The sequence below is a fragment of the Eutrigla gurnardus genome (genome assembly GCF_963514095.1).
Source record: "Eutrigla gurnardus genome assembly, chromosome: 14".
NCBI lineage: Eukaryota > Metazoa > Chordata > Actinopteri > Perciformes > Triglidae > Eutrigla > Eutrigla gurnardus.
This window is the reverse complement of record NC_139937.1, coordinates 12838937-12852181: the sequence shown is the minus strand read 5'-3', so window position 1 is coordinate 12852181 and position 13245 is coordinate 12838937.

The following is a 13245-nucleotide window of genomic DNA, read 5'->3' as shown; positions in this document are numbered from 1 at the left end:
AAATGAAACAAAACCTGCAAGAAAGAAAACCTAGGACACGACCTGCATGTAAGGGCATGTTCCTCCTTATCCCCCTTCTTTCTGAGTTTTAAAGGTACAGTGTGTAGGATTTGGCATCTAGTGGTTTCAGATTGCAACCAATTGAAGCATTTCACGTGTGCAAAGTATGAAGGAAAAGTACCGTGGCTGACGCACAAAGGCAAAATAGCCCAAAGTCTGTGTTTGATTTTTCTGTTCTGGGCTACTGTAGAAACATGGTGGCTTGCTTCATGAAGAGGAAAAAGAGAACAGTTCTGAACTTGTATAGTTTAGTTCTTTTCAGGTGATATATCCATGGCATAACAAATGTATTTTAAGTGTAATTTGAGCTAAAATTTGAATTCTAGTCTTAAAGGCCTTATACGTACGACAGCATATTAGGGCCACTGTAGGGGGGAAAAAACGGAGCCGAGAGAGGTGGGTAACATTCTGAGAAAAAAAAGTGGCAAATTTGCTAGTTAGTTTTAAAGTCGCAAATTTGCTAGTTTATTTCAATGCTAACAACCAGCATTTATGCTAGCTAACCAACTAGCTAGCCAACCAACTCAACTCATTGTTGGCTAGTTAGCAACAGCTGGCAATGCTAACCGCTAAATCAGGCAATGCTTAAATAGCAATAAGGTTAGCAATACTACACAACGTTTGTTTTTCAACAAGTCCTCCAACTCATACGACCGCAGTTGTCGTTGGTCCATGCACTCGAATACGACCTCTGGGAGCGTATTGCGGAGATTCTTCCGCAACGATAGTAGTGGTTAAGGTTAGGGTTAGGTCGACGTGTGGAGGCGGTCTCTGCCGATGATGCACGCGCGGGGGGGGGGGGGGGGGTAGCGCGGGGGGCGCGCGGGGGCGCGCGGGGGGGGGGGGTGATTGACGGGGGGCGCGCGGGGGGGGGGGGTAGCGCGGGGGCGCGCGGGGGGGGGGATGGGGGTGGGGGGGGGGTAGGGGGGGGGTGGGGAGGGGGTGGGGGGAAGATGTCGTGGAATCGGGGTAGGTTTAGGTCGACGTGTGGGGGGGGCGATCGTCTGAGACACCGGAGTGTCGATATTTACTTGACCGCTAGAGGGCGCGCTATTTTGAAACGTAACATATGGTCGTAATTCGGTGCTTGACACACGACCTATGTGGTCGTTTTCTCGAGGAGGACAGTCTGTTGTTTTTAGTTTTATTTAGAAACGTCAGCGCATTTTCAGCCATATTGTCTACAACAGCTGCAGAACCTCCTCGGCCTTTGGCTAATATGCTGGTCAGTTGCTCTCTGTGAAGTCTACCCAACATGTACAGTGGATAAAAGGCGTCTTTGAGGACAATAACGCTCTGTTCAATAAAAACACCTAATCCAGTTTGTTACTTTACAGGCCAGACTTCCAGGACTGAGCTTGGAGCAGTCACATAAGCTATTGGACCTCTGGCTGACACACAAAAAACACTTCAACTTACTGTGTGGCAGCATGGAGCACTGGGACAGCAGCACTGGGACAGGCTCACAGTTATGACACCCAGTTGCTGTGTCAGGAAGTTAAGTGCACACTACCCAGATCCACAAGGACAATATCAAGGTTTCATCCCTAGGAGTAAAGTAGTGAGTGTAATATTTTTTGCAATAGCAATGTCTATTTCTTTACCTTTTATGTTCTGCATAACCAGTTCTAAATTGTTTAAATGTTGAAGGCCTTTTCCTACTCATAGCATAAACAATTCAACCATTACCTGTATCTCTTTACAAGCTGCACAAATAATGAGAACCAGATGAGTCTTGTCACCCATTTATTATTTTTCAAACACCATAAAAATAACAACATATATATCTATATATATATATATACATAAACATAAACAACATGTATACAAAAAAGGAAGAAACCGCGTCTACGCAGAGGTCTCCTAGGTGTTTGGAATCAGAACAGGTGATGGCTGACTGGTCAGACTGTCCATGTGGTCTTATCATTAGGCAGCGGTTGTCTTTTAGAAAGAACATCACAATTACAAATCATTACAAATCAACATTACTGTCAAACACTGACAACTCTACAACGTTGGCAGCGTTTTATGCAGTGACAAACATGTATAACAGTTTTGTATATCACCTATTGTGTGAGCCAAGTATAATTGTTTTACAGCATTTGTGTTGGTGGACAAAGCCTCACTTTCCTATGACTGAGTCATGACTTTGTTAAACTTTGTTATGTCAGTGCTTTTAATGTACGTACACCTATCGGTATGTTACGATGATTTCAAGCAATATAACAGAAAGTGTTCTGAATAGAAAAGCCTATGATGCCTTTAATGAAACTTCTACCATTAATCTCTCAACGGAAGAAAAAAACAAACAAAATAAATCTGGAATTACAGAGAGTTAAGAACCCACACTAACATTTTTGGACTACCTACTACCCTGAAAAGCAAACATAGATAACCCTCTCCCTTTTCTGTCTCACCCCTCTAAAACATTTTTACACAGTCCCTTAGAAAAATTACAGCTATGTGCATTGATGAATAACAATGAAAAGAGAATGAACCAGAGAGGGACATTTGACCACAAGTGGATATTTGGCGTGTATTTCTGTGAAATGCCCGTGGGTCATCTGTCATTTGCTGTTAGCTCCTAAATGCAGGAAATTGCTTTGAAAATAAGATCGATTAACCTTTAGAATAATTGCAAAGTTCACAAAGAAATTAGACTGGATGTATCCCTCATTGTTTAGCGGAAAGCACTCACCAAGCCATGCAATCCATTAATGGTTAAGAGCCAAAATACTGTCGTGAATATAGTTTTAAGGATATAATTAAAAAGGTTAAAAAAAAAGCTAATTTATATTCCTGAAATTAGTGGCGATAAAGCTTTGGCTGACAGGGACAGCTGACTGTTGCTCAGCAACATTTTCTTCGTGCGTCAAAAGGTGAAAGACAGGGCCAAGGTCGGCCCGGCTCCTAGCTGCTCACCCTGTCAGCAATATGATGGGAATGTGCACTGAAAACGAAATGTGCTGAGCTGTGCACACACACCTGACACTGCTCCCATCGAGTCGATTGGAAATGTACATGGCTCTCTTCTGCCTGAGCTGCGTCATTTGGGTGTTTGTTATCTACATTTGCTTGGAAGTGAAATACTTACTCAGCAAATATGAAAATATTTGATTTCTAAGATAACGTCCCGATAACGCTTTTATGCTCATGTTATTATGCTGCTATCTCATTGATGATGGTGCCTGCACTGCTGCTGAATGATGTTTAATAATGATTGCCTGTTAAGTTTGTATCATTCAATAATCAACCATATGCTTCGTTTCTTCATGACTGGGTCAACATACAGCTAATGCACACTGCCAGCCACAGTCACGAGCAGATGCTCACAAATCATTATGTTCATAAGGAACAGGGCCGCAGTGTTTAAACAGTACAAGCTGAGAGTATCTTCGCAGATAGGAGATAAATGACCTGAAGCGCAATACGCATCCATATGACACTTTTCACATGTGAGGAACAGAATGTAGAGCACCAGCTGAGGAAACACAGACCCCCTCCTTGTCCTGTGGCTCCTGTTAGAGAGGGGGAAAGCCCTGCCATTTAACAGTACAACTCAGGTGTTTGTTGTTGCTGCTGTTTTCTTGTTTCTTGTTTCCTTGATTAATAATGTACACTGTTTTATGGCATCTAAAATGCTTAAGTAATGACCCCTCTGGTAGTTGCATGCTCACTTATTTTACCATTGCACTTGTTTGAAACGCGTCTGAAATAAAAATACTACAAGCCTACATTGTAAATTGCAATGACTTTCTGGTGAGTTATTCATTGTTCTTATAAGTCCTGTCATGCGCGCACCTTTTGGTTTACAACTGATCTCAGCCCAGCACTTGAAATCCTCTCTTGTATTTGTGTTAAGTGCTAACTAGCAAGTGTAAGCATGCTAATAGATACAAATAAGATGGTGGATACGGCAATCATTATAGCTGCTAAACAAATGTTTAGCATTATCATTGATGACCTTCCTAAAACAATCACAGAGAAGGTTTTGGGGTTTTGAGTTTTGTTCTATACTAATAATAATATGGATGGATGGATAATAATAATAATACATAGGTTTTATATAGCACTTTTCCAAGAGTTCAAAGATGCTTTACAAAAACAAATTAAATCAAAACAAAAGAGCACAGAACAAAGCCAGCAAACAAGCAAACAACAACAACAACAACAACAACAACAACAAAACAACAAACAACTTAAACAAGTTTAAAGTTTAAAAGCTAGAGTGAAAAGGTGAGTTTTGAGGGCTACTTTGAAGGCTGGAAGACTGTTGGGAGCGAAAACTTCCTTTGGAATCTGGTCAATCTTTTGACTTTTGTTCTGAGGGGGGAATTTGAGAGAAGAAAAATTGCAAAATATTGAAACTCAATGTGATCACCTTTCTCTTCAAAGTGATGGAATGCCAGAATTATAATTAGTCTCACTTTTCTTTGTTGTAATAACTTGGATTGAATATAAGTGAATTAATCTCTGGGCTTCGGGACAACTGAAACAGTAAAAGGAAGGGTATGAAAAAGGGGCAAAATTTGAAATTAAATTGGAATTCTCCCTTAAAGTAGCACTACTATACATTATATTAAACATAGAAAAGTTAATTCTCTCTGCGACACTGACAAAAAAATGATGAAGGTGCAAAGGCTTTTGCGCTAGTGTCACGTTTTCCAGTTTATGGTTGGAGAGCATAACATTACCTGCATTTAAGTGCTAATGTCGTAGATTTGTGTGTGTTGCATTAATGAAACCCCTGCAGTAATCCTCTGACTAGTGACTAGCTCATCTGACACTAATTGTTTTCAGACTCCTCCCCTCCAGCTGTATCCACCGCTGACATGTTCCATAAAGGCTGCACTCTGTGAGAGATTTCCTGGCGTGTCTGAGAAACAAGCTGTATGGCTTCTTTCATGACACAGTCTTTCTCTTTTTCTTCCCTATTTGATTGGATGAGGTGATGGAAACATTAGCCTGCATGCTTTTATTTTCCTCTCTTCAGTGAGGATGTATTATGCCTCACTGGGTGCTCCATCAGTGCTGAGCTCAGAGCTGTTTTTGCATGTCATTGACTTGATTGACGATCATGCAAGATCGATGTACCTTTTCACCACAAAAGAATTCTCCAGGAGATTAACTGTTACTGTAAAGAGATACTCACATATAACTAATCTCTTGTTTTGCTGTGTTAGGATTTAAACCTAAAGCTTTTGTCCTCTTCTGCAGCATATTTTTCTCTCGGTGTTATGAGTCACTGAAGGAGTCTATTAGTCCCACATGATCATCAGACTCAAAGGAAAGAGTGTGGGACAAAGGGTCAATCCATAATCCTGTGAGGGCTCTTCCTTTCAGACAATCAGCAGGTAGATGGTGACACTGGTGCACATATTGGTTCAAGTGTTCCATAGCCTTGACCTTCTTTACCTCCCTGTGATTGTCTGCTCTGTAAGTTTTTTTATTTCTATTTTTGTGAGACCATGAATCAATGCTTCTGCTCTATAATGTTTTTAAATGGCGCTAAAATGTATGAATGCAACTGTGAATGTATTCAAGTACTGTATACCTAGATGTTAATTGCACAATAGCTTTCTAAGCTAGCATCGATCAATAATGATTGATTGCTTAAATGACAAGAGCCAAAAGGCTTCTTATTTTTTGTGAGTATTACTGGTTTGAGTCGGGTTGTTCTAGCTTCTTAACTAGTTGTGTTGTTGAGTCTCTGTTTTCTAATGTTATCTGCATTATCACACAACAATTCTGTTTTACCAATAAAAGTACAAAATATTCTGTCAAGTAAATTCAGAAGTTTTGAAAGGTGAGTTGTGTACGCTGATAAAATGGGAGGTAAATGCTGACACATGCAACATTCCAATGTAATTGGTTCGCTATCTCAATTTTTGCAATTTATTGCTGTACACATTTGCGGCTTAGTCCAGACCTCTTTTGGGGGATCCGGGGTAACCTTCCCTTGCACATTGTTTTTTATAAGTAAACACACATTCACTGGCGGCTGTCAACAAAACAGACTTGTCTTATTTGGGTGAATGTGTACGCTAGATATATGCCTATTTGTTCATAACGTCATGGACCCCACAATTATTTCCCCAGTGTTGAAATATTTTTCTTGTAATTATTTATGTTTTGCATGGGAACTTCTGCGTCCCTGTGGATGAGAGAAACACACACACTCCATATGGCCAAGCATGCGCCCTTAAAATAGCATCTAAATAACGCCACTGACCAGGTAAAACCTGATTTAAAGTAATTGGCGCAATTGTTTTCTGAAACACCAAAATAGCACCAGGGAAACTTACCGAACCACGCCTCGTTTTTCCGGTGACACGCCTGGGGGGGCACAAGTTCATTTCCTATTTTACCGACGTGCGTATCTGGCGGAAAGGTCCGCTGTGCTTCGGATGAAAAAGGTGATGATATTTGCATTGGTGAAAGTGCAATGTGCTGGGTGCAAGATAGGATCCATTGAGTGAACCACGTGGCATACTGCTGATTTAGCTCATGTGCCGAAGCTGAATATAGTGAATGATTGTTACAAACAAGAGTATCCGGTTTCACTTTGACTCTCTATCTGCTCCTATAAAATGGGTCTTGAAAATCCTGAAATAATTTAACTTAAATAAATACTAGTTTTATGAGAACTGACTATATTTCTTTTTCTGAGGAAAAAGCTCATATGTTGTGAGTAAATATCTCAGAACAGAAACAGATTATCTCTCGATCAATACATTAATAAATTAAGATATTTACTGTGTACTGACAGCAATTAATTATCTGCACTTTGTAGCCTTTAAAAGCAGCCAGTGGGCTGAGGGTTGTCTCCCATTTATTGCCCCTGAATTGTCAATATTCAGACTTTTTTTGCTAGACCAATTATTGTCTCAAAGTTGAGACTTCTTGGTACAAAATGTATCCCCTAACAAGATTTGAAGGAATGTACAAAGAATGAAGCATGCCTTATGGGACGGAGTGCAGGACGGAAGGCGAGATGATGAACAGGCAACACGTTGTGTCCTTAGTTTTTGCACCAGCATACAGGGGCTCAATAGCTCATCCTGGGTAATGATTGTCTGCTGGTGCAAGACTTGGTGAAGTCAAGCGTAAATGCTTCTTGTTGGAGTGCAGAATATTTTTTGCAGAGCTTGCTGGCCTGTGCAAATAAATAAAAACAAGGGAGTCTGCCTTCGTTGGCTTGGATTGTGTTGATAAACGCCTCGGGTGAATGAAATGATTAAATGTCGACAGACTGAGGTTGAGGGAAATGTAAGCTCAGCTCTCCTCATAGGTATTCACATCATGGTCCGACCTGATGCACAGCTGAAATTAAAAACTCAGAGCATTAATTGAGCTACAATCAACTATTGCTATGTAAAGACATGGTGGAGTAAATGTCTACCTGAGTAGACAATGACTTTGCTCTCCCTCTGTGTGCTGTAATCAGTTGTAATTTCTCTGTGCTCTGTTAACTTTTCATTGCATGTGTGACAAGATAATGGCCACGACTCTGCACTATGCTCATGTGGCGGTAACCACTGATAACGGCATCCCATCGTGGCGTCTGCCCTCCGGCTGTTTGCACTGCACTATGAGCTGTCCCAGCTGTTGCCATGTCGAAAGCCGTGTGGAGGTAATCGATACTCTCTGAGTTCCGCATGGAGCACATTTAACAAGCACAATGGGAAGAAACCAGCTTGGAGATTGTTAGATTTACCATACATAATGTCAACATAAAGGCTACAGTTTGTCAACTGCGTTGCTCTATAGACCATAGAAATAGCAAAGCATAGATTTGCAGAATGAAGACCGATTCATCTGGCATACTATCTTCTCAGTCCAAGAATGATTCCGTAGAGAATGGCTGAATGAATCCACAAGCATGTAAATAAACTGTAGAGTAGGAATAAGAGCCCCGATTCACCGTGGTGGCAAATGATTGGTACTAGAGGAAAGTGTACTCATCATCACAGCGATATTCTTTTCTCATGCATATTTGTTGGAGTTCTGCTGATGGCATCATTTCTCCACTTGTTCCTCATTTTCAAAATGAGCATACAAATGTACAGCACTCCAAATATAACAGGCCTGGAAGCCAGAGGCTGGCAAATAAATAAGGCACCATCCAGTCAGGGCCATTGCATCGGTGCAGCTGCCCACAGGCTTTTATTCTGATGTCTCATCATCTCGGCCACTTCAGCTTCGCTCAGTGTCTCATATTAGAACTTTGGATCTCTGGCCAGTAAATCTTTATTGGTACCATCGCCTTTCACGGGAGAACTGAAAGGATTCGTTCAAATTGGCGGATATAGTCTACATGGTAGAGAATTTAACAAAAATGGTGTAACTGGTATTGCAGTGAGGCTTTATCCCCAAGTGTCATCACAGCCTGCTGCATTTCAGAAACATGGAATTAGACACACAACAAATAATGTCCATTCTGCACGTGATAGTTCTACCCACTGGAAAGTCTTGCTCCACTGTGATGGATGGATCATGAGTACACGACAAACCACATCTGATAGATCTGTAAAGGTCATACACAAAAGGTTGAGGAGGAATCTGTTGCTGGGGGACAAATACTTTTTCTCCGAATGGTTGCACGAATTACAGAGTGCAAGACATTTGAATCACCATCACTCAACAACAGTGGAGATTTCAAATTGCCTTTCGAATATAAAAATAGAAAATAAGAGTGGGAAAGGTTGTAGTCTATTACTGACCCTATGGACTATAATTCCTTTTATTTTGATGTAGGAAATATAGGAGTCCAGTGCTCGGTGTCTCTTAAGCCAGGGTCAGACCACACAGTGTGTCGTGCAGCAATTACTGCATCACATCATACAGCTATAGATGACTTAACTGAGAGACGTGGCAGAGACCACACATCAGGTCTCAACAATCATAATCTTTCACTAGTTTAGGGAATGCCTTCACTGTTCCACCTGAATACCACTAACATAATGGGCTTGTATGATGTTTTTAGAAACGGCTGGTTTTCTGTCGTATTTTAGTGTTATAGTTCCAGTAACACCTGCATCGGCCCCTATCTAGATATCCTTTCTGGATAAGGAAAAGTGCATGTTAATGTGAAGTGTAAGTGGACAGTGAACATTGTGACAGGAATGCTATCAGATCTCACATCATGATTGGATTTCAGTCGTGATTACTCATGGCAACCCGTACAGCGCGAGCACATTTTGAAAAAAAAAGAACCTCACCAAGAACATTAAAATGACTCCAACAAATTGAAATGTCTATTGTTTACCCTTGTTAAATGACAATTTTGCAAACTGTTTCTTCATGGGTATTTCCATGCATACATAGTGTAACCTGAGTCTTAACATGCAGACGACATCCAGCTGTTCCTCTCCTCCGCCTGGACAACTGCGCATCACCTCAAGCTTAACCTGCATAAAACAAACTCCTCTTCATCCCGGGGAAAGACTGCCCTCGCATGGACCTGTCGGTCACTGTCGAGGTGTAATCCTCGACAACCAACTATCCTGCAGCCCCAACATCACTGCTGCGGCCCGATCCTGCAGATTTGCACTCCACAGGATCCAGTCTTTCCTCACAAAGGATGCAACGCATCTCCCGGTCCAAGCCCTGGTCATCTCCCGCCTTGACTACTGCAACTCTCTCCAGGCTGGACTCCCTGCCTCAGTGACTAAACCATTGCAGCATATCCAGAACGCTGCAGCATTCCTTGTCTTCAATCTACCCAAAGTCCCCAATCTGACCCCCCTCCTCCGTGACCTCCACTTGCTGCCTGATGCAGCCCACATCCAATTCAAGACGATGGCACTGGCCTTCAAGGCCACCAATGGAACAGCACCCATCTACCTCCAAACACTGGTCAAACCTCATGCCCCGACGCGAGCACTTCGCTCCTCTACTTCAGCTGCCCGGCTGGTACCACCATCGCTGAAATCTAACAAATGCCGCTCAGCAAAGTCCCAATCCTTCTCTGTTCTGGTCCTCAGTGGTGGAATGAACTCCCGACCGATGTCAGGACAGCAGAGTAATTTGTCATCTTCCAAAAAAGTCTCAAGACTCACCTGTTCAGACTTCACCTCGACTCTGCATAGCATGACTTACTTCCACACAAAAAAAACCCCTTCTATGTTCTTACATATAGCACTTTGATAATAGCACTGTTGTTCTTAAGGTATACTTGCTGAACAGCTACCACTTTACTTAGATAAGGACCCAACACTTGTTTCTACTTTTTCACTCTTACTTTATTGATAATGATATGTTGTGGTTTCTTTCTTTCGACAAAAAACGTGTTGTAAGTCGCTTTGGACAAAATCGTCTGGGAAATGCCCTAAATGTAAATGTAAATGTAAAGCTGACCTTGTGCAAGAAATACCACTCTCCTATTACTTGTAATGTCAACAGGTTCTACCCTGAAAATATGTCTGTGTGTGTGTGTGTGTGTGTGTGTGTGTGGAATCAAAATTTTCAGCCGGAGTGTAGGCAGCTGTTGAAATGTTACAGCAGTCGTCAATTAGTGCCTCTGTGTTCCAAGGCCGTTCTCTCCCAGCACATTATGCACTTTCCGGTCCTATAACATCAAATAGGTAGGCCCTAACCACTGTCAAATATTCTCCATTGTTGGCATCATCACCTAAACAAATGGAGGGAGGTCTTTTTGATGAATCAGATATTACAGCAGTTGAACATAAATTGTGTGGAGATGTCATTTTGTTTGGAAGAGTGCAATTGGCCTCCGATAGCTTCAGTGAGACAAATTTGTGTCAAAGCAGGCCACCACACGATGACTTCAAAACGAAAACCATCAGTCGCTCTGATTGATGTGCACGGTTTGGTCGTAGCTCCTACAGAAAGCTTTATTGAGCCTGATTCATGGCGTTCTGGGATGAGGCAGTTTCTTCAATAGCTGGTAATAGATCAGCAGAGGTGGAGGTGGTGGGAGATGGGTTGGGGTGGGGGGGATAATGTTATGGGACAGTAAAATGTAGCAATAATACATCACCCACGAGGCACTGTGATTATCATCTCTGTTTATTATGGACAAAGAACAATACAAAATACAAAACAATCCATCAAACAGCAAGAGCAGGAAAAAAGCAACCTTTAGACTGTAATGTGCACAAAGCAAATGCCTCAGATGGAAATACATCAGGTATCACATTTTGTCATCTTTGTGTTCACCTCACAAAAGCGTGCGTTCATGCTGCAAACTGCGCACAACAGAAAACACCACATCTCCATCACAACTATTAGATATTTTTCCCAAAAACGAAAATGCGTTTCAACTGAGAACAAAGGGAAAAATGAATAAAAATGCACCAATGAGTTACTCAACACTACAAACTTTAAACCTTTTTTTTTTTCCGCATATTCAAGTTCGAAGCCCATTCGCTTCCACTGGCTGGTTTGGAATGATAGGAAACATGCTGATGGAACAACGGATCAAAAGAAGCTATTTTTTTTTTTTTAATGCACTTGCTGGCACACATTTGAAAACACAATATTGAATTGATTTCACATCGCACTGCACATTCAATTTCAAGCAACTTTACAGTGTACACACACACAAAAGCCTTCTGCTCAGTATGAAACAGGTGTCTTTCATTTAGTTTACTCAGTCTTCATTCCCTCTGAGTTCCCTCTGAGTGCTCTTTAATTTTTACGTGTACGTAGCTCAAAACGAAAAACAGAAAATGTTTCTTTTAATAGCAGGGTGAGCTATATACATAGTGTGGATTGCACCTACTCAAGCGTGGCACTTCGTAGCGATCCATTCACACGGTCCATCATGGCTCCGTGGGTTTTGCTGAGCAGATGGATCGCAGAAAGGAGCTGCACTCTGCAGTCTCAGGCAATATCAGTGAATTACTTACCACGACAGTTATCTAACCCTTTGACGAACAGCCTCTCTGTCTGCACATCAGAGTTATCCATTTCCCCCTCATAATTACACGCCGGCCACTGACCTTACAGGCTCCTCTCGGAGTCTGCAGTGGTCGTCCTTACAGTAACCAAAGCAACATGTGGCTTTGGTGGGTCTGTCACTGTTAAGACTAAAATCCCTGCAGAAATCATTAGAGCTTGGGAGATTTTAAAATTACACAGGGGGTTGGAATGAGCATCTGCAATATGTGTCCTTTTCTGTACTTGGACCTTCTCAAAAGGTCATGTAATTCCATATCTTTGCTTTCTCTCAGTAGCGCGATTAAAAATTTCATGGTGTCGTGCATTTGAATGAATGGTTTCTGGAGGGGAAGTACATGAACAAAGAGGAAAGAGCTACGCTACAAGTCAATGGTGTCCTCTGGTGTGCTAGGGCTAGGTGATATGAACACTGACTATAATTTAAAAAAAGTCCTTGATTAAAAACGATATACTGTAGATAAATTACGATTGCCTGACAACATACCATTACATACCAACAAAGCTATTTCTAACAATGTCATGCATGTTTTGGCTAAGTTATTAAATATTATTCATTAACATTCCATTACTCAACAGCAAAACTCATCAGAATTAATAACATGAATCATTACTTTAGTTTTAGTCACTCAGCCTAGTCAATCTTTTAAAAAATGTAAAATGCCTCCACACGCATATATGACATGTTATGCATTTAGCAGGTGAAAAGAAAACAAGATGGTGTGGTGGTTTAACAAACACCCAGCCTAAAGTTCGGAGGTATTTAATGACCACCGAAAGCTAGCTTGATGATTCCCCAAGTGAGTGAGTCAAGACAGCTAGCATGACGCAGTATGTGCACAAGACAATATCTGAGTAACCGGGAGTTGAATATATCTTAGCGGAGGCTATCCACATCCTCCACCTCCAGTCAGGGACCAAGCTAGCTCATAGCGTACCCGTCTGTCCACTGATTGTACAAAAACCAAGCAAAAATCCCTCCATCAAACTACTGGTAAGACGGGGAACAAGTCGACCCCCGAACGGTCAAAGTGACAGAGAATTTATCAAGAAAAATGTTAATCCCTAACACAAATTGTTATTGAGAGAGACTGACTGTAAGCCTCTTCCCGAGATAGGCACAGGAAGGTTGGTTGGGTTAGCCAAGCACATGGCATGCTATTTTTTTATTTTTTTTATTTTTGGTATCAGAGATTGGAGAGGTAAACAGAAGACACATAAGCTTCCATTGAGTGAACTTGTTGGCGTCTGTACAGAAAGCGA